Raw genomic sequence first — 22,506 nt, 5'->3', positions numbered from 1 at the left:
CATATCGTCGACCCTTTTCATACAGTGCTTTTCTGTGGCTGCTGAAGTTAAATTTTTCTTTGTTTCTGACATTGTACTGAGACAAAGCGGAACAAATTTTGTGCTGGCTTTTAGAATGTACATGTTTACTACTGTTATTACACCAATTTTTGGAAACAAGTCATGGCATGATTCCTTATATTTTGTTCCACAGGTGATTCTTATAGCCCTTTTTTGTAGTAGTAATAGCTTATTTTGATTTGCTTTTTTCGTTGCTCCTCAAAATTCTATTCCGTAATTCAGGTGAGAGGAAACAGAGCATGTTATGCAATCTTTAGGACAACAGTGGCTTTGCAGAACTGCTAATCATATTAATTGAAAATATATTATTAGGCACCTTCCATGCTAGCATGTGAACATATATGTCCCATTTTAGATTGCCTTGAATTGTTAAACCGAGGAATTTTATACTAAATTCATTTTTTACTAATTCATTGCGTATGTATAGTTTAATTTCTTGATTAAAACTACTGTTAAACTCTATGAGACATTATTTACTACTGCTTACATTGACATGGCTTGCATTAAACCACTGAACAATTTCATTTGTGGTTTATTACAGTGGGTCTCTAGTTCGTTAAATGATTCCTTTTTACACACAATGGATCTATCATCCGAATACAGAACTATTTTGGAATTCTGAGTGCAATATCTTACGTCATTTACATAAAATAAAAACAGAAGAGGACCCAGTACTGAGCCTTGGGGCACTTCATATTTTATATTAGTGATTTTGGATTTGTGGTCACCACTTTCAGTTTTACGGAGTACAAACCATTTCGGTTCCTCTTGTATGATTTTATTAGGTCATGAGCAATGACTCTGATGCCAATGTTCCATAGATTTTCTGATAGTATTGTGGCATCTACACAGTCAAAAGCTTTCTCAACATTGAGGTATATACATGCAACATGTTTCTTGTTTTTGATGCCACTTATTATCCCTTCAATCAATTGAGCAGCTGCTGTGCTAGTTAATTTACATTTTAAGAATCCATTTTGATTTTCAAAACTTAGGGTGTGCATCTGAAGAAAGTTTATAATTCTGCTGTATATGACTTTTTCAACTTTTTGGAAAAGACAGGAAGTATGGGGATTGGTCTGTAGTTTTGAATTTTGATTTTGTCTCCTTTTTTTAAAGATAGGTGTTACTTGAGGTATTTTTAGTCTGTCTTGGAAGATGCCTGATTCTATTATATTATTTATTGCTACAGACAGAGATACAGAGACATTTTGGCTGCACATTTCTAATACAGTTATACTGAGGCCATTTGAAAAATGCTCATCCTGAATGCAAAACTGGAAGATCAAAATTTTGTGACCTTCACTCTAAGTGGTACATTTTGGCCAACTCCTCAGGAACATACTCCATATGTGCTTGTTTATATCATCAAAATGTCAAACTGGTGACTGTGGGTGCAAAACTCAATGATGTAAACTACAAAGAGTTACTATGCAAAACTCAATGATGTCAACTGCAAAGAGTTACTGGATTCAATGATCTGTGATGCTAACAATTATGACTGCATGATGAGTTTGTATGGTAAATGCCATGGTAAAGAAACTGCTCTTCAATTGGTTAGCATATCTGAGGAGGAAATGCCTGACTATGTTACCTTCAAACAGTGGGTCACAACTGACAGGGCTGAAGTGATGACAGTGGTTAAATCTCAGGAAGAGTACTTTCAATCTTCCAGTTGCCCAAGTGTTTCTGAAGCATGTAAGAAGTTACTTAAAAGAAAACTTGTCCAAGAATGAGAAACTCATACACTTTTCACTTATGACAAAAGTAATCTTTTCATGTAGAATGTGAATTTTGCAGAAAATAGGTACAAATAATTTTTAGGTTTGTCCTTATGTAACTATTTGTAGCAGGGTAAGTGTACACTGAGTGTTTGTCTGATACCATGATAATTTATATATTTTTGATTGTCTTTTCATAAAGCCTTAAGTTATAGTGTTTAATTTCAATTTATTGCTCGTAACACGAAATTTTACATGCATATGCATTTTCAACTGAGTATAAATGTCTTAAAATTACAATTTTTCTTTTAGTTTACATTATTTCTTATTACATTATAATTCATGATAAATTCAATTTATAAGGACATTTTCTCATAAGTCACTGCTTGACTCGCTTTTTAAAAGTATCCCCTATCAATATCTTAACTTCATTAAGTCACTACTACCAACCATACGAGAGTGTTTTCTATGCCTCGTTTCATAATTGTGAATATCCACATTTGTTTTTGTGATCTTAGTGTCTTCTTTCACTAGCATTATATTTTCTAGCATATAAATGCCATAAACTCTGAGAATATTGTGTCTAATGAATAGGGGTTTGCAAGAAGTTCCTGGTTTTACTTTTTATATGATCCTTTTGCAGTATGAACACCCTTTTCATATTAGTTTGGCATGTCCCACCCCACAGTACTATTCCATAAGACAAGAAAGGGAACACTAATCCATAATATACAGTCCTAAGGGTTTCACAGTTAAGATATGGTGATACTCTTCTTCATACATATAGACTGGGTATTATTTTTTTTTACAGATTTAATCAGTTTGCTGCTTCCATGAAAGTTGGTCATCAATGCGTAAACCCAAGAATTTATAATCTGTACAGGTTTTTGGTAGAATTTCATAAGTCACAATATTTTGTCTGTTTGGACCACTTGGTTTATAATGAATAATATTAGTTTTTTCTATGTTTAATTTTAGGCCATCTCTTTCAAAGTGAGCTCTTGCTTTTTCAGTAATATTATGTACCTATTCAACTAGGTTGGACTGACTGCCAGCAGATGTATCATCTGCATACACATAGTCATCAATTACTTATTGTCAAGAGAACACAGGAAATCATTTACACAGCATATGAATTGGACTGGGCCCAAAATGGAGCCCTGAGGAACAGCAAAATGTATATTTCTTATACTTGACCATCTCCTCTCCAGTATATCTCCATTAGAGTATATAATCTCTGTGCATTGCTGTCTATCCTTTAAATATGTTTCTAGCAATTGCATGAGTTTTCCAGTGACATAATGTACTCTATCAAAAGCCCTCAAGAGGTCCAGGAATACTCCTGCTGCCTGGGATTTTTCATTTATTTTTTCAAGTACACGATGGGCAAATTGCACTGCTGCTGACGTTGTACTTCGACCTCTTCTGAAACCATGTTGGAAATCACTTTATATGTCAGCTTTGTTGTAATGTTCCATGATTTTTTAAATATTATTTTCTCTATCAGTTTGCTGAAAGTTTAGATTAGGGCAATGGTTCTGTAGTTCTGCATATGTGTTATTTCTCCTTTTTTGAGTATTGGTTTAACTACAGCCAGTTTTGACTTGTCAGGGAATGCACCATCTTTGAGAACACGGTTTATTAGGTGAACTAGCAGTTTCATTAGTTTATGTTTGGATTTCTTCAATAGATGTGGAGAAATTTCATGTAATCTTGCTGATTTTTTGTTTCCAAGGCAATCAATAAGCTACAGAATATCATATGTGCTTACTGTGGGTAGTGTACTGTAGTTCTGTTTGTTACTGGACTCAAATGTCTGCTGTATATCCTGTTTCATAGAGACATCATTTTCAACAGTATCTATGAAGTAATTATTAAAAATATTGCTGACTAGAAGGGGATCAGAGATATCTTCATTATTCACAGTTAATTGTACATTATTAATTTTAGTTTCTGTTTCAGTGTTTCTGATGTTACTTACAATTGACCAGCAAGTCTTTGAAACATTATCTGAACCTCGTATCTGTTGACTGATTCTTTCTAATTTTAATCTCCTAACTTCTATGTGGTACTTATATTTCCATTGGTTGTAGAGTTCTTTATGTAACTCTGAGTTAGTATTTGTAAGTTATGCATGTTTTCCACTTTTTCTTTTAGACCTTTTGTTTTAAAATCTAATGGCACACGTTTTCATTTTACGGGTTGATTTTTCTGGATACTTACTTTTTTAAATGGCATTGCTCTACTTAAGTGCTTAGCCAAAATTTCTGTGAACATGTTCCATTTATTGTTGACCCCAATGGTAGTTATAACTGATTCCCATGATTCCTAGCTGAAACTATGTTTTAGTGTAGCATTGTTGTTTGCAGATGAAATTCACCTGTGCTTGTACGTTTTTCTTGGTTTGAATTCGGTGTTACATTTTAACGCTAGTGTTTAGCCTAAATGATCTGAGAGGTGACCAATTGTGGTATCTGTTGAGGTGATGTGGTCATCTCCCAGTATGACAAGATTTGCACTTCTACAACCTGAAATAAATTTACTTAAAACTCCATCAAGTGATTTCAGAAATGCATCAAAATTTCCACAGGTGGATTTATATACACCTACGACTTAGAGAGGAATATCGAAAATGTGAGTTTAACACATTTTGTCAACACAGAAACTGTTCCCCCAAGCACATTTTCTTGAGTAGATGGTAACACCACCGTCTTTATTATGTGTTCTGCAGTAGAATGTAGCTAGATTGCAGCACTCTAATTTGTAATATTGAATGTTGTCCACTGTTTTCTGGCGTTCTGTAACTATCACTACATGTGGAGATAGTCCTGTGATAAACAGCTCAAAAGCAATATTTTGTTTCCTAAACCCTGTACGTTATAATGCAAAAGTGATAGCTTATTCTCGTTTGGTCTTAATTCTCTTTGAGACACATATGAAACATGTACACTTGTGTCTGGTGTTGCACTGGTGTAAGATTTTATTGTCCTAAAAAAACATTGCTCTTGTCCTGCTGATGCACTGTTTTACTGATCTGGCATTTTGTGGTTGATTCTCCCAAGTATTTGTTATTGTTTTCTGTGAGAGGGATGGCCTCTGTAGCACAACACTGCACATTCAGTTTGCTCTTCATTACTTCTTGGATCCATGTTATAACTAAGTCCATTCTAGACTGTTGAGATGTAAGCCATGGGATGTGTGGATCTTCAACCTATGTATCTTATGTTCACAAATGTGACATTTTTGAATCTCGTAGACATTTAAGATCTGTTCATTTGCGCTTCACGCTTCTTTGTTTACAAATGACCAACTTGGCTAGTCATATCGATGTGGAACATAGAAGACCATAAAGTTTGAGCTTCTTAGCTCATGTAGCCTTCTTTTGAGTGGCATCACTAGGTTTTTCATTTTGTTTTTTGCTACATCATTTGTTCCCACTAAGAACACGAAAAAGTCATTTGTTGTTGCTGTTTTCATGTCATGGTTCATGGAATTCCCGGGCTGAAATTTTGCACATGGTTTCACCATGGTAGTTATTTTGTGATTGCTTCTAGACTGAAATTTGGCTCCTACATTCCGTCCTTGACTATCTGCAAATAGGTTTATTTTACAGGTTATTGCTGCCTACCGGTTCTTGGTTATTGCGTGGTAGTGCTGTATGTTTTGTCTTTTATGTCCATATTAGTCGATAATTCGTCTTGAGGAAACCTTGATTTTGATTCACTGTCAGCAGCTACACTCACGGTTGAATTGTTTTTTTCTTGTGGTTCAAAGCGACTCTGTCATTCTCTATTTATGATGTCCTTTTTCTTTTCATATGGTTCTACACAGCTGCCTGAGATATGACAGTCTACAGTTGAAAACATCTCAAAAGGGTTTTCATGCACAGAGATTGTGTCACCGGTACGTTTACCGTTTACACGCTTTTGCACTTCTTACATGCTGCTTTTGCAGGTGACCTTAGTTCACTTTTTGCTAGCAGGCACGGTGCTTTACAGAGCGTGACATGTATACAGATCACTTTTTCCAAGCTGAAAATTCGAGATATCCACTTACAGAGCTCTAATTATAAATTGTAAGCTCGACACACTTTCCCTTAACTTCGTGATTTCGCCTTTATAATTTGTACCGCCTTCTTTTGAATGGCAAAATTAACTCTTATCCGCGAAAGACATGTCTAATTTTCAGTTTGGCCACTAAGTTAGAGAGACAACAGATGCAACGATCACAGTTCCAAATGTAACAGGCAATGTTAACAACAGCCCCGGACCTGGATTTATGATCCTCCACACTTGTCCCTCTGCTAACTGGAGCAGTTGTGGGTAAAGTCTTTGGTCCAAACCGTGTAGCTCTTATTGGATGGGCTTTGGTCGTTGCAGATGTGTGGGGCGCCTGTGTTTATTGAGGCAGTCTTATTGCGAGAGCCTCTGTTTCTCACTTTTTGTAGTGATTTGCAGAGTGAGCATTTGCTTGTTTGTCGTGTTGTACAGCGTGAGCATTTGTTTGTCGCGTTTTGCAGTGTGAGAATTTCCTTGTTCCCCGCCTTTTTGTGGTCTGCATTTTTTACCACAGTTGTTTGTACTAGCAGTGTTGCATGGTTAAAAGTATTTTAAATGAGTGCATTTTGGCTGGTTTGACCCATGACGTCATCAGTATGGCGGAAATGAACTTCTCAGCGTCTCCAATATGGCGCCTATGATGCTACTATATAAACACAAACTGGAATCGAACATTTCTCTTGACTGCAACCAACAATACAAAACACATACAGCTACGACACACACATTGGAATCGAACATTTCCCTTGATCTATATAGGTCAACTACAACCGACGATACCAAAGAAATGTACACCTACAAAAATTGGAATCGGACACTTCCCTTAACCAATATAGGTCAACCACAGATGATGATACCAAAAAACAAACACCTTCACCTTCAATAAATAAAAGCAAACTCACAACACATCAAAAGCCCCACAAAACATCACAACTCGCGAACAACAGACCCAAGAAAATGACTACTTATCATGAACAAATTACAGCAGTACACACTAGGTTTGCCATCCCAATCAAACACACACACACACACACACACACACACACAAACAAAAAAACACAACAAAAAAAAACTTCCAAACTACCCATGACCAAATGATCCTCCCCCCAAAATCAAAAATTCGCCAACAAATAAAAACCACAAAATAAATGAAACTCAGTCACACATTACAACTCAAAAACAACTGCAACAAAACAGATCCCGTGCAACATAATCATAAAACAATCCCCCACCATCCAAGCCACCTATGTCTGCAACCATTACCCACAACCCCCCCCTTTCCAGAAGTATGAAACCCCCTCAAGCACCCACCTTTGGCCTGTACATCTTACTAACTGCCCTTAAAAAGACGTGAAAAATACAACACTCCCCAGGGACGCTCTTCCGCCAGCTGGACTCATCTAAATGAGATTACAGATTAGAAGAGCGCCTCTTCCCCCTCCTTGTGACTGGTTTAACTACCCCCCAAAACCCCTGTATTGTATTGGTACACACCCCAGTTTCGTAATTTTTGAACTGGAAACTATGATTTACAACTAAATAATCATAACCCCTCTTCCCCAACCCCCTATACAATGAAAAAGGGTCTGACACTTCAGTACTTCCCTCCTCTACATACTCTTAAATTAATCCCACCAATTCCCTCTTAGTATGCCCCTAAAAAACCTTGAAAACACAATCCGCGTACCCACCCACCCCAAAATAATGGCTCCTCACACCCATAAACCAACCAGAGATTCACCCCTCCCATACTTTCTCTTCTCAAACTGAGATTCATCTATCTCAACCACCACCTGCAGCCCACCCAACTTACCCCTATACTTCACATTTTCTGAACACACTTCCCTAGAAAAAGAAAGCCAATCCAAAACCGTCCTCTCATTCACTTCAGTCTCATGCATGCAAAAACTTATAGAGGACCTGTAACAAAAATAATAAGTCATCAAAACAATCTCGTTCATGGCCAACCTAGACTTCTCAATCCAGGTACAGTGTCTAATGGAGTGCCAAAGGTCATACTTTCAGCACTGCCACACATAATTGTCCCAGGTCCAAGACGCCGGAACTCTCGCCAACCTTACGTTTTCCTTACGCACACTACATTTCACAATTTCTGCTAAGAGTCCAAACATCTGGAGAAACTTTATGAGAGATATCATGTCCTCACCCAACTCCGCATTGTAATCTTACCCTCCCACAGATCACTATTAAATCTTGACTGTTTTCAAATGCTTCGAGATGTGTAAGATATACAAAATAATAACTTTTCACTTATCTTCATTATCTTATTGTTGTTGTCGATTACTTCAAGTCTTGTCTAGGCGTAAATTCTTACTGCTGCAAAATTATGATTTAATATTGCGGGTTCTTGTTGCACTAAATAACTGATGAAGATTTGCCTGTTGCTATGAATATCCTCTTTATTTTATCCCATTCTTCTAAATCACACTGACTTTACAATTTCCAAATTTAAAAAATCCAATAATTTAAGGCCGGCTAGAGTGGCCGAGCAGTTCTAGGCACTACATTCTGGAGCTGCGCGACCGCTACAGTTGCAGATCCGAATCCTGCCTCAGGCATGGATGTGGGTGATGTCCTTAGGTTAGTTAGGTTTAAGTACTTCTAAGTTCTAGGGGACTGATGACCTAAGAAGTTAAGTCCCATAGTGCTCAGAGCCAATAATTAAATTGTTGTTGACAAATTTAGCAAAACGTCTACTTCCATCACAGGCATGCCCACCCCCACTTACATTCTGCAGACTCAAAATTTTCCGAAGAGTTTACAAAGCAAAAGAGTTTACAAAACAAGAGAATTTACAAAACAAAAAATGATCATCACTAGGGTATATTTTTATTTTGTAAGGCAATCTAGAAATAAATTTAATAATTAGTGTTAGATTGTGCAATTAATAATACGAATTTTAAGTATGCCAGAAATTTCGTAATTTCAATTATCTTTAAAAGAAGAAGAATTTTAACTGTTAGTGCAGGTCATTTGTAACACTTTAATTCCTTTATAATATATATTTGCCTGAAGTATAATATACTGTATACAAAATCATATGAATTCTTTTAGTGAAACAACTAAGATAATTTTAACCTTAAAAAAAAGGTAATGTTAGAGGAGTATGAGTCGTTATAATATTCTCTCGCAAAATTTGTAAATAGCATTCACAATATCTTGTAACAGACTATAAGGTTTACCAAACGGTGTACAAAATGATGCCCACAATAGCAGATAGATGTATATAAGTGTATGATACATAACATCTTACAGAGAGCATAAGAAAAATATTTACTATAAAAGTCATAAACTATACATATATCAGGATATGGCATTAATATTTTCATATCTGTGGAACATACTGTTACAAGACAAGTAACACAAGACCAAAACTACATTATATCATTCAACTATAGAAATAATTACAGAGAAAATGTAAATTACTACTATTATGATTTTTAAGTTAAAGTCTATAAAGTCACACCTACAGAAACTTCAAAAAAGAAGAGAAAAAAATTCAGAGCCTATATGTATGACGCATGAATCAACTCAAAAAAACGAGAGGTACAGACCAGAAGAATATACTCGATTATGAGTAGGAATCAATCAGCCATATAAACCACAGTATTTACGTATATGTTGCCTCATGAAAGAACAATAGAAAAATATTGGGGCCTGTTTATGGTGTGGAGATCGACGCATGAATCCAAACCATACTGGGTACAAACTAGCAAAAAGCTTCAACACAACAAAATGAATAAAATTCATAATCATATCAGTAAGTTCAATTATATGCAAAGAGTAATTGTAAGAAGCATCTAGCTTCAATTAATGGTTGTACACTCTCCTTGAGTACACACACACACACACACACACACACAGTCACGATGACCAGGGATACACAAAACATAGCTAAGCATGAGTCTGTCCACAACTCAAGACCCAACCAGATACAATATTGCACTATTCATGATAAATACAAGTAAACAGACATAGTTAGCTTTGAATGATGACACAATCCAGTAGCTTGAGAACCAAAATCAGAGTACGAAAGCAGACAAATACATCCTGTCATATTGTCCACACTAGTAAATGTCTTTTACACTAACCTACATACACAAACACCTAGAAGATTCATTAACAATTAATAGAAAATATACATACTGACTTAAAGTTACATAATGATATAATGATTGGAGAGTCAATCACCCCCCCCCCCCAAAAAATTAAAAAAAAAATGCATTTATGCTGAATAACACTGTCTTTAGCACTCTTCAAATGGTTCAAATGGCTCTGAGCACTATGGGACTTAACTTCTGAGGTCATCAGTCCCCTAGAACTTAGAACTGCTTAAACCTAACTAACCTAAGGACATCACACACATCCAGGCCTGAGGCAGGATTCGAACCTGTGACCATAGTGGTCGCGTGGTTCCAGACTGTAGCGCCTACAACCACTCGGGCACTCCGGCCGGCGTTAGCAGTCTTGGTTAATAATTCACAAATATCAGACACAACACACATTCCAGTAGACAGATGCTTGAGTATGTTACCTAGAACCCACAATCTCTTGTAAGATGACTGGTCCAGCAGGGTACAGCCATATAGCACTGTGAGGAGTAGATCTGCTGAAATCTTTCAGCTTCCTCCTTAGAGTTATCATCACACACTCCAATGGGTAGGTAACTTCTTGTCTAGCATTCACATCAAATCCTGAAACATTGTTTTGTGTGCTAAATATGCTGTTCATTACATCCTTCACATCACACACGATATGTTCTCCTTAATTTTACATGGGATTTATGTCAGGTGTGATTAAAAGGTATTCACATATGAAACATTAATAATCAGAGTTAAATGCAATAAAAATAGACTAATAAGGTAATGCAAACAGATATGCTGAGATATTATCCTAATCTTTGCAGAACAAGTTATGAATATTGTCCCATTTCAAAACTGAAACATCCTTACTCATTTAGTCTCATGGCATCTATATATTAAATTCTAAAGCACAAATCTATTACAGAACATAATTATATAGTGTATAATAGATTATAACTCAGTCAATAGATAAGACAAAACTTTAGAAATCATGACATCTTACAGACAGACATACCAGACAAACAAATCACAGTTATATAGTCTTGCGAATCTACAGATAGATTTAAGCTCAGTCAATGAATAAGATAGAATTCTAGAAACTACAAACTAAATTCATTATAATGGAAAAAAGAACAAACAAACTAGAATTAGATACTTTTGGATCATGTCTATATACTTTCAGTTCAGTGATATTGCATAATCCAAACAACTTCATAGAATTTGGATACAAAATCTGTATTTAGGACATGGATTTTAAAGAACTTTGAATGGCCCAATATAAATATCAAAAAATTTCTTTATCTCAGACGTCATCAACACTTTAGATTTCTCTTTGGCTTGAACCAATGCAAGATCTCCTACTTTAAACTTAGAAAATCTACCTTTACCATCGTATCTCTGCTTTCTCCTATCCCCCTGTTTTTTCATCATCTGCTTAACACCTTCTTCCCCCTCTTGTGGTGACAGAATTTTGCATGATGGAAACTCAATATTTTCAGAAATAACGTTAGCTGGTCTGCAGTTAAACATGATTTCAAATGGTGGAAAACCTGTTGAAGAATGTTGTAAACTGTTCATAATATCCTCAAAGTCACTAACATAATCTATCCAACTGGTATAATTCTTACTGCTATATGTTCTAAACAGTCTTTCACTCTCTTTCATATATCTTCGCAGGGTTACTTGAAGGATGGTTCACTGAGGTTAGAATATGCCTTATTTTTGCATGATCAACAAAATCTTTCCAAGCTTGTGATGTAAACTGAGAACCATTATCAGATAAAATTGTTTTAGGGATACCCACCTGATGAAAATTTTGTTTTCAAACTTAGAGTCAATTTGATTACTGGTAGCTTTCATAAGAGGAAACAACTTTATAAACGTCGAAAATTTGTCAACCACCACAAAAACATAACAAAATCCATTCTTAGACTTAGGTAAAGGACCATAAACATCCACAGACATGAGATCTAGGTTACCATTAGGCAATATGTTTTGCATTTGGCCTCTGAATGTTGGTTACTTACCTTCACTCTTTGACGTCAGCCACAGCTGGCAATCTTCTTCTTGACTCTTCTTCCTATGTTATAAAAACAGTTGTTTTCCTTAATCTTTTTTGTGCCTTTGGTTGTTCCACAATGACCAAAACTCTCATGTCTACAAGTAATTAAAGTATCAATACACTGTTCGGGCCAACATAGTTTCCAATACTCTGAGTCAGTCTTGTGTTTCCTGAATAAAATACTCTTCTGTATCTTATAATACTGTTCTGTCTTTTCTCCTCCTTTCTTACCCAACATGCTCTTAACCAATTTCCAATTCCGATCTTGATACCTACAGATGCCTTTGCAAACTCTCAAGATCTGTTTTCCCTCTTTTACACCTTTGAAGTACATAATTTTAAACTCTTTCCCTCCTCCAAAGCTGTTAGATGACTCACTCCCTAAAGGTAGTCTACATAAAGCATCAGCAACTAAGCTGCCTGTGCACTTAATGTATCTGATTTCACAATTAAACTGTTGTAAAAACAAGGCCCAATGAGTAATTCTGTTATGGTAGAGTTTACACACCTGAAGATAACATAATGCTTTATGATCAATGTAGATGATGACTTTATGACCTAGTAAATAATTTTTAAATTTTTTGAACGCCCAATGTACAGCCAAAAGTTCTTTTTCAGTTACAGTGTATGTCTTTCCATGTTCCAGCAATACTCCACCAGCAAATGCAAGATATCAATGTTCAATAACACCATCAACTTCAAACTGCTGAAATAAATGAGCACCCAATCCAACATCACTATTGTTTGTCATAATACAAAAAGGAAGAGACAGATCTGGTCTGAACAATATTTGACTCTGACAGAACTGTCGTTTGATCTCATCAAAAGCATCCTGACACTCCTGATTGCAATCCCAAGTGGTATTCTTCTTCAAAAGCCTGGTACCGCACGCCGCGGAATTTGTATCCCTGCCAGAAATCATGGACGTTGAAGACCCCTAGAGGTCTCTGCACCATCGCGCCGTAAGCTGTGACAGTGCGCGCCTCCTGGCCTGCATTTAGTGTGAGGGCGCCACAGTGGAACACGTGATTCCAGCGGCCAGTAGCGGCGCCCCCGATAAAGTATTTAAGCACCTGCCTCTCACTCAGCCAGCGAGTCTAATCTTGCGTATGACTCTGGACACATCGCCTCGCGTTAGACAGCTTACTTACTTTCTTGTTCTGTGTACGAGTGGACGTGGTTGTTAGGTTGCCTTGCTACTCCGTTGTTTCGATCTTGTTGTTGTTCATTTTGTCCTTCATTGGTCGTGTACGGCCTCTCCCGTTGTGTTGTTGTTTGCAGGCCGCGCTTTCCACCACTTCAAACCCGCGACTGTTCTGGTTGCATTTACAACATTTTGGCGACGAGGTAAACGGTGGTCTTTCTTGGTATGGAAGTGAAGTTGGTCTGTCTGCTGGAGCAACAGCAACAGCTCATGCAGCAGCAGCAGCTCCAGTTAGACATCTTACAGCAGTCGCTGTGATTTCTAATGGACAAAGTCGATGCCCGGGACGCATTACCACAACAGCTTCTGAGTACTCGGGTGTCCGATGCTTTCCCACATCTGCCGTCATTTCCACCTTTTAATGACGCTAAAGAGGACTGGGAAACCTACTTACATCAGCTGAAACAACGTTTCACAGCTTTTCAAGTCACGGACGACTCCTTGCAGTGGTCGTTGTTCTTGTCTTGGGCCTCCCAGGCACGTTCTTTCTTTTCCGCAAGTGGGCACCGTTGTCCAGTCCTGTGGCTCTCTCTTTCCAGGAGATATGCCTTTTTCTGACAAACTATATTCCCAACGCTACCATGTTGTCACCTCTCAGCTGGAGTTCCAACAGTACCATAAACAGCCTGGTCAATCGTATTGTTCCTGGGTCACGGACTTGCAGGGTCTCAGCCATCGATCCGATTTTACCTGCACCAATCAGCAGTGTAAGGCTTCGTATGCGGACTCCCGGATCCGGGATGTGGTGGTTCAGCTGGCTTCCGATCCTGAGGTCCGTACTGCGGCGTTGAAACTCGACAACCCCTCCTTGGAAGAGATTCTCCGCATTGCTCACGCCTTTGAAATTGCTCAGGCGGCTAATGAGCGTCTTATGACGCGACCGTAGGTGGCGGCAATCGCGGCGTCACAGCAGGTTCCGCCCTTGCGGCATCGACGTGGACCGGCCGACCAGGGCCAGCGCCGTCAGGACTCCTTGTTGTCTGACGTCTCTATGGCATCGACGCCTCCAGTCGTCCCTCGTCGCTGGTCGCGTGGCCCACTTCGATCTTGCCCACAGTGCTTTACTGCACATTCGTGGGCTGATTGTCCCCACCACTGGAAAACGTGGATGCTGTGTACCAAGGAGGGCTACATCTAATCAGTTTGTCATAGTCGCTCGACTCGCTCCAGTCCTGCCCCGCCTGGGCCTCAAGGTACAGTCCATGCTCTGCAATCGGTCATCCCACAGGATGACCCGTCAGCATGGAAGCTTTTTCTCATGCTCTGCCTTTTCATTGAGGATGTTCGTTTTCATGTCGACACTGGGAGCACTGTCTCCCTGATTAATATGGCGACATATAACCGGCTGGGCTCTCCTGAGTTGCCACCTCCCTCTCTCCATTTGGTCACGTACAGAGACAGTTCCATTCCCCTTTGTGGGCAGTTCGTCGTCCAGGCGATGTACAAGTGTGTTCCCCAGCTCCTTACCCTCTTTGTCGTCGACCATCCGTCGGCTTCGTATATTTTTGGCTTGGATGCGTTTCAACTGTTTGGCTTTTCCATTTCTGATGAAGTTAAGATCATGTCCATGGCTGTTTCTTTCAAGACTTGGACGATCTGTTCTCAGCTTTTGCGTCGTTGTTTGCAACGGATCTCGGATGTGCTTCTGGTTTTCAGGCACACATCACCCTATGGCCAAATGCGCAGCCTCGCTCTTTCCGGGCCCAGCGCCTTCCGGTAGCCCTACAGCCAGCGGTCAATCAGGAACTTGATCGGCTCCAGGCCGCTGGCGTTCTGGAGCCTGTAACTTACAGCGCCTGGTGGTCATACAAAAACCCAATGGGTCCCTTCGCCTGTGTGGGGACTTCAGCGCTACAGTCAATGCTCAATCCCTTGTGGACTCTGACCCCTTTCTCCGACAGGAAGACCTTCTCGCTGAGCTTGCCGGGGAAGAGTATTTTTCAAAGATCGACCTAGCTGAGGCATACCACCAGTTGCCCTTGGATGCCGAATCTCAGAACATCATGGTTATCAACACGCCTTTCGGATTGTATAAGTACAAGCGCCTTCTACATCTACATCTACATCTACATTTATACTCCGCAAGGCATCCAACGATGTGTGGCGGATGGCACTTTTCATGCCACTGTCATTACCTCCCTTTTCTGTTCCAGTCGCGTATGGTTCGCGGGAAGAACGACTGTCTGAAAGCCTCCGTGCGCGCTCGAATCTCTCTAATTTTACATTCGTGATCTCCTCGGGAGGTATAAGTAGGGGGAAGCAATATATTCGATACCTCATCCAGAAACGCACCCTCTCGAAACCTGGCGAGCAAGCTACACTGCGATGCAGAGCGCCTCTCTTGCAGAGTCTGCCACTTGAGTTTGTTAAACATCTCCGTAACGCTATCACGGTTACCAAATAACCCTGTGACGAAACGCGCCGCTCATCTTTGGATCTTCTCTATCTCTTCCGTCAACCCGATCTGGTACGAATCCCACACTGATGAGCAATACTCAAGTATAGGTCGAACGAGTGTTTTGTAAGCCACCTCCTTTGTTGATGGACTACATTTTCTAAGGACTCTCCCAATGAATCTCAAGCTGGTACCCGCCTTACCAACAATTAATTTTATATGGCCATTCCACTTCAAATCGTTCTGCACGCATACTCCCAGATATTTTACAGAAGTAACCGCTACCAGTGTTTGTTCCGCTATCATGTAATCATACAATAAAGGATCCTTCTTTCTATGTATTCGCAATACATTACATTTGTCTATGTTAAGGGTCAGTTGCCACTCCCTGCACCAAGTGCCTATCCGCTGCAGATCTTCCTGCATTTCGCTACAATTTTCTAATGCTGCAACTTCTCTGTATACTACAGCATCATCCGCAAAAAGCCGCTTGGAACTTCCGACACTATCTACTAGGTCATTTATATATATTGTGAAAAGTAAAGGTCCCATAACACTCCCCTGTGGCACGCCAGAGGTTACTTTAATGTCTGTAGACGTCTCTCCATTGATAACAACATGCTGTGTTCTGTTTGCTAAAAATTCTTCAATCCAGCCACACAGCTGGTCTGATATTCCGTAGGCTCTTACTTTGTTTATCAGGCGACAGTGCGGAACTGTATCGAATGCCTTCCGGAAGTCAAGGAAAATAGCATCTACCTGGGAGCCTCTATCTAATATTTTCTGGGTCTCATGAACAAATAAAGCGAGTTGGGTTTCACACGATCGCTGTTTCCGGAATCCATGTTGATTCCTACAGAGTAGATTCTGGGTTTCCAAAAACGACATGATACTCGAGCAAAAAACATGTTCTAAAATTCTACAACAGATCGATGTCAGAGATATAGGCCTATAGGTTTGCGCATCTGCTCGACGACCCCTCTTGAAGACTGGGACTACCTGTGCTCTTTTCCAATCATTTGGAACCTTCCGCTCCTCTAGAGACCTGCGGTACACGGCTGTTAGAAGTTCTTTCGCGTACTCTGTGTAGAATCGAATTGGTATCCCATCAGGTCCAGTGGACTTTCCTCTGTTGAGTGATTCCAGTTGCTTTTCTGTTCCTTGGACACTTATTTCGATGTCAGCCATTTTTTCGTTTGTGCGAGGATTTAGAGAAGGAACTGCAGTGCGGTCTTCCTCTGTGAAACAGCTTTGGAAAAAGGTGTTTAGTATTTCAGCTTTACGCGTGTCATCCTCTGTTTCAATGCCATCATCATCCCGGAGTGTCTGGATATGCTGTTTCGAGCCACTTACTGATTTAACGTAAGACCAGAACTTCCTAGGATTTTCTGTCAAGTCGGTACATAGAATTTTACTTTCGAATTCACTGAACGCTTCACGCATAGCCCTCCTTACGCTAACTTTGACATCGTTTAGCTTCTGTTTGTCTGAGAGGTTTTGGCTGCGTTTAAACTTGCAGTGAAGCTCTCTTTGCTTTCGCAGTAGTTTCCTAACTTTGTTGTTGAACTACGGTGGGTTTTTCCCGTCCCTCACAGTTTTACTCGGCACGTACCAGTCTAAAACGAATTTTACGATTGCCTTGAACTTTTTCCATAAACACTCAACATTGTCAGTGTCGGAACAGAAATTTTCGTTTTGATCTGTTAGGTAGTCTGAAATCTGCCTTCTATTACTCTTGCTAAACAGATAAACCTTCCTCCCTTTTTTTATATTCCTATTAACTTCCATATTCAGAGATGCTGCAACGGCCTTATGATCACTGATTCCCTGTTCTGCACTTACAGAGTCGAAAAGTTTGGGTCTGTTTGTTATCAGTAGGTCCAAGATGTTATCTCCACGAGTCGGTTCTCTGTGTAATTGCTCGAGGTAATTTTCGGATAGTGCACTCAGTATAATGTCACTCGGTGCTCTGTCCCCACCACCCGTCCTAAACATCTGAGTGTCCCAGTCTATATCTGGTAAATTGGAATCTCCACCTAAGACTATAACATGCTGAGAAAATTTATGTGAAATGTATTCCAAATTTTCTCTCAGTTGTTCTGCCACTAATGCTGCTGAGTCGGGAGGTCGGTAAAAGGAGCCAATTATTAACCTAGCTCGGTTGTTGAGTGTAACCTCCACCCATAATAATTCACAGGAACTATCCACTTCTACTTCACTACAGGATAAACTACTACTAACAGCGGCAAACACGCCACCACCGGTCGCATGCAATCTATCCTTTTTAAACACCGCCTGTGCCTTTGTAAAAATTTCGGCAGAATTTATCTCTGGCTTCAGCCAGCTTTCTGTACCTATAACGATTTCAGCTTCGGTGCTTTCTATCAGCGCTTGAAGTTCCGGTACTTTATCAACGCAGCTTCGACAGTTTACAATTACAATACCGATTGCTGCTTGGTTCCCGCATGTCCTGACTTTGCCCCACACCCTTTGAGGCTGTTGCCCTTTCTGTACTTGCCCGAGGCCATCTAACCTAAAAAACCGCCCAGTCGACGCCACACAACCCCTGCTGTCCTTGTAGCCGCTTGCTGCGTGTAGTGGACTCCTGACCTATCCAGCGGAACCCGAAACCCCCCCCCCCCACCCTATGGCGCAAGTCGAGGAATCTGCAGCCCACATGGTCGCAGAACCGTCTCAGTCTCTGATTCAGACCCTGCACTCGGCTCTGTACCAAAGGTCCGCAGTCAGTCCTGTCGACGATGCTGCAGATGGTGAGCTCTGCTTTCATCCCGCTAGCGAGACTGGCAGTCTTCACCAAATCAGATAGCCACCGGAAGCTAGAGATGATTTCCTCTGATCCATAGCGACACACATCATTGGTGCCGACATGAGCGACCACCTGCAGATGGGTGCACCCTGACCCTTCAGGGCATCCGGAAGGACCCTTTTCACATCTGGAATGACTCCCTCTGGTATGCACACGGAGTGCACATTGGTTTTCTTCCCCTCTCTTGCTGCCATATCCCTAAGGGGCCCCATTATGCACCTGACGTTGGAACTCCCAACTAACAGTAAGCCCACCCTCTGCGACCGCCCGGATCTTGCAGACTGAGGGGCAACCTCTGGAACAGGACAAGCAGCCATGTCCGGCCGAAAATTAGGATCAGCCTGAGACAGCGCCTGAAACCGGTTCGTCAGAGAAACTGGAGAGGCCTTCCGTTGAGCCCTCTGGAATGTCTTTCGCCCCCTGCCACACCTCGAGACGACCTCCCACTCTACCACATGTGAGGGATGAGCCTCAATGTGGGCAGTATCCCGGGCAGCCACAGTCGTAGCCCGATCGGGGGATGCGTGGGACGAGCTGGCCGTCCCCGACAAACCCCCATCCGGAGCCCCACAGTGATGCCCATTGGCAACAGCCTCAAGCTGTGTGACCGAAACTAACACTGCCTGAAGCTGGGAGCGAAGGAATGCCAACTCAGCCTGCATCCGAACACAGCACTTGCAGTCCCTATCCATGCTAAAAACTGTTGTGCAAAGAACGTCTGAACTAATGTACAGAGATAACAAACAAATCGACACAAAATTTAAACGGTTATTAAAATACAAGATTGCCTAGTATATGCAGTAATGCTGCTACTTGCGCACTGCTGACGCACTGCTCGGCGGCGGAAGGAGACTACGCGATTTTACACTATTCAGGTACCAAAACGCGATGCTACGACTCTCAAATACTATAATACGCCCGAAATTTATGAATTAAACAATGCAAGTAGCAAAAACACGCAAAGAAATTAAGAATTAAACTATGTAACAAATAACTGAGCTAGGAGTATACGACTTTCTGCTGGCAGCTGCTCATCTAACGACGGCAGGGAGCACACTGGCTGTGACCAACCGACACTAGCCGTTCAAAACAAGAACAGAAGCCAGACGACTACGCGAATTTACACCATTCAGGTACTAAAACGCGATGCCACAACTCTCAAATACTATAATACGCCCGAAATTTATGAATTAAACAATGCAAGTACCTAAAACACGCAAAGAAATTAAGAATTACACTATGTAACAAATAAGTGAGCTAGGAGTGTACGACTTTCTGCTGGCAGCTGCTCATCTAACGGCGGCAGGGAACACACTCCTTCCGTTTGGTGTCTCTTCGGCGTCGGCCATTTTCCAGTGATTCCTGGAGTAGCTTACACAGCCTATTCCCGCCTGTGTGAATTATCTGGATGACATCTCGGTCACCGGGCGTTCCCGCCAGGAACATTTGCAAAACCTCAGCGCCTTATTCCACGCTCTGCAATGTGCTGGTTTACGCTGTCGGCTGGATAAGTGTTGTTTTTTTCAACCGGAAGTGGAATACTTAGGCCACCAACTTAGCAAAGATGGCATTCGCCCTTCGGGTCGTAATGTCGGGGCTATTGAGGCCCTTCCTCATCCCAAGGACTTATCTGAACTGCAGGTGTTTTTGGGCTGTGTTACTTATTACTTAAAGTTCTTGTCCCAGGCTGCTTCCGTTGCTCAACCCCTTAATCACTTACATCGCAAAGGGGTACCTTTTGTTTGGACTCCTTCCTGTGACCAGGCTTTTCTACATTTGAAGGTGATGCTGAAGTCCGCCCTTTGCCTTAATCCCTTCTCTCCGGACCGCCCCTTGGTTGTATTGGCTGATGCGTCACCATATGGCATTTGGGCCGTCCTAGCGCACCGGGATGCTGATGGCTCCAAACAGCCCATCGCTTATGCCTCTAAAACGTTGACCCCAGCACAACGGAACTACTCCCAGATTGAAAAAGAGGCCCTAGAGATCGTGTTCGCCGTCCAAAAATTTCACACCTGTATCTTTGGGGCAAAGTTCACCCTCCTGATGGACCATAAACCCTTGGTTACGCTTTTCGGACCCTACTCTCACTTTTCATAATGGACGGCTCAATGTCTCCAGCACGGGGCATTGTTTTTACGTAAGTATGCTTACACCATCCAGTATAAGCCCACCACCCACCATGCTAACACGGACACTTTGTCACGTCTCCCAGCAGGACCCGATCCTACCTTTGACCATCAGGAGGTTCTCTCCTTTCACATTGATTCCGGTCGCCGGGATGTGCTGGACGGACTGCCTCTCGTGGCTGCTCACATTGCTGCGGCTACCCGCTGCGACCCTGTCTTGCGGTGGGTTCTCCACTACGTGGTCCACAGGTGGCCCTCCTATGTTTCTTGTTGGATGCAGTCCGATTTCAGCCCATGGCGTCACCTGTCCCACAGACTCCCCATGGTCGATGATATCTATCTGTTGGCCACTGATTCAGATGCCCATCAGTTGGACACCCCTCCGGACTTGCGGCTTCAGGTGCACAGTTTGTTACACTGCGGGTACTGGGGTATGTCCTGTATGAAAGTTTTGGCTCGCTGGCATGTGTATTGGCCCGGCATCGCTGGCGATATTGAGCACCTGGTCCGTGGGTGCTCTGTATGTGCACATCACCAGGCAAGCCCCCCTTAGTCGTTTGCACCTTGGCCTGTGCCTCGCTGGCCCAGGGACTGCGTCCATATCGATTTTGCGGGCCTGTTTTAAGGGTCCATGTGGTTACTCATAATTGATGCCTACACCTAATACCCTTTTCCTCGCCATTGTTTCAGGGGGAAGGGATCTGGTCCCGCATGGCACGGAATTTGGCATCCACCACCACAGAGGCTAAACTCACAGCCTAGGCCCAGGTCCTCGCTATTGAAGGCCAGCCACACACATTGGTTTCAGATAATGGTCCCCAATTCACGGCGTCCTCCTTCCATGACTTCTGTCAGGCCAATGGTATCAAACATATCCGTAGCCCACCCTTCATCCATTGGTGCGGCAGAGAGGCTTGTCCACACTTTTAAACACCAGTTGACTAAGGTGGTCGACACATCTCCAACCGCGTCGGCCCTCACCCTGTTTTTGAGCAACTATCGCACTATGCCAATTGACGGACTCAGCCCGGCAGAGCTCCTTCATGGATGACAGCCGCAGACCCTGCTCCATTTGCTGATGTAATCCTTGTCCCACACCCCCTCCCAGCCCTCACAGCAGTATGCCCGTGGCACAGCTGAGTGGGCCTGGCAGTACGGGCACAAGGTGGGTTGGACACCTGCCACGGTTGTCGCGGGCCATGGGCAGCGTGTGATGTCAGTGCAGACGTCGAAAGGGTTGCCATCTCCCTGCGGGCCAGCCGCCGACCCTCTCTGCCCCTGGGTGGATGGGCAGCTTCGTCCCCCGCCCTGGACTGTCGTGGATCCCGCCTTGCTCCCTGCCAATAGTGGTTGATGAGCTCGGCTCCTCTTTCCACTGCCACCCACCTCAGCACCGTCCAGGGCGTTTCTGCCCCTACAAGCAGGTTTCAGGGGGGAGGGATCTGGTCCCACACGGCACGGAATTTGAATCCCCACCAGACGTCATGCACATCGAAGACCCCTAGAGGTCTCTGCACCGTCGTGCCATAACCTGTGGCGGCGCGCACCTCCTGGCCTGCATTTAGTGTGAGGGCACCACAGTGGAACACGTGGTTCCAGTGGCCAATAGCGGCGCCCCCGATAGAGTATTTAAATGCCTGCCTTTCACTCAGCCAGCGAGTCTAATCTGGCGTACGTCTCTGGACACATCGCCTCGCATTAGACAGCTTACTTACTTTCTTGTTCTGTGTACGAGTGGAGATGGTTGTTAGGTTGCCTTGTGACTTCATTGTTTCTATCTTGTTGTTGTTTGTTCTGTCCTTCGTTGGTCGTGTCTGTCTTCTCCCACTGTGTTATTCTTCACGGGCTGCTCTGCTTTCCGTCACTTCAACCCCGTGACAATTCCAGTCGCAGTTACAACAAAAAGTTCACACAAGCATGGAGCATTCGAAGCTTGGCTGCTACAAA

This window comes from Schistocerca cancellata, chromosome 1 (genome assembly GCF_023864275.1).
Source record: "Schistocerca cancellata isolate TAMUIC-IGC-003103 chromosome 1, iqSchCanc2.1, whole genome shotgun sequence".
Lineage (NCBI taxonomy): Eukaryota > Metazoa > Arthropoda > Insecta > Orthoptera > Acrididae > Schistocerca > Schistocerca cancellata.
This window is presented reverse-complemented; position numbering follows the sequence as displayed.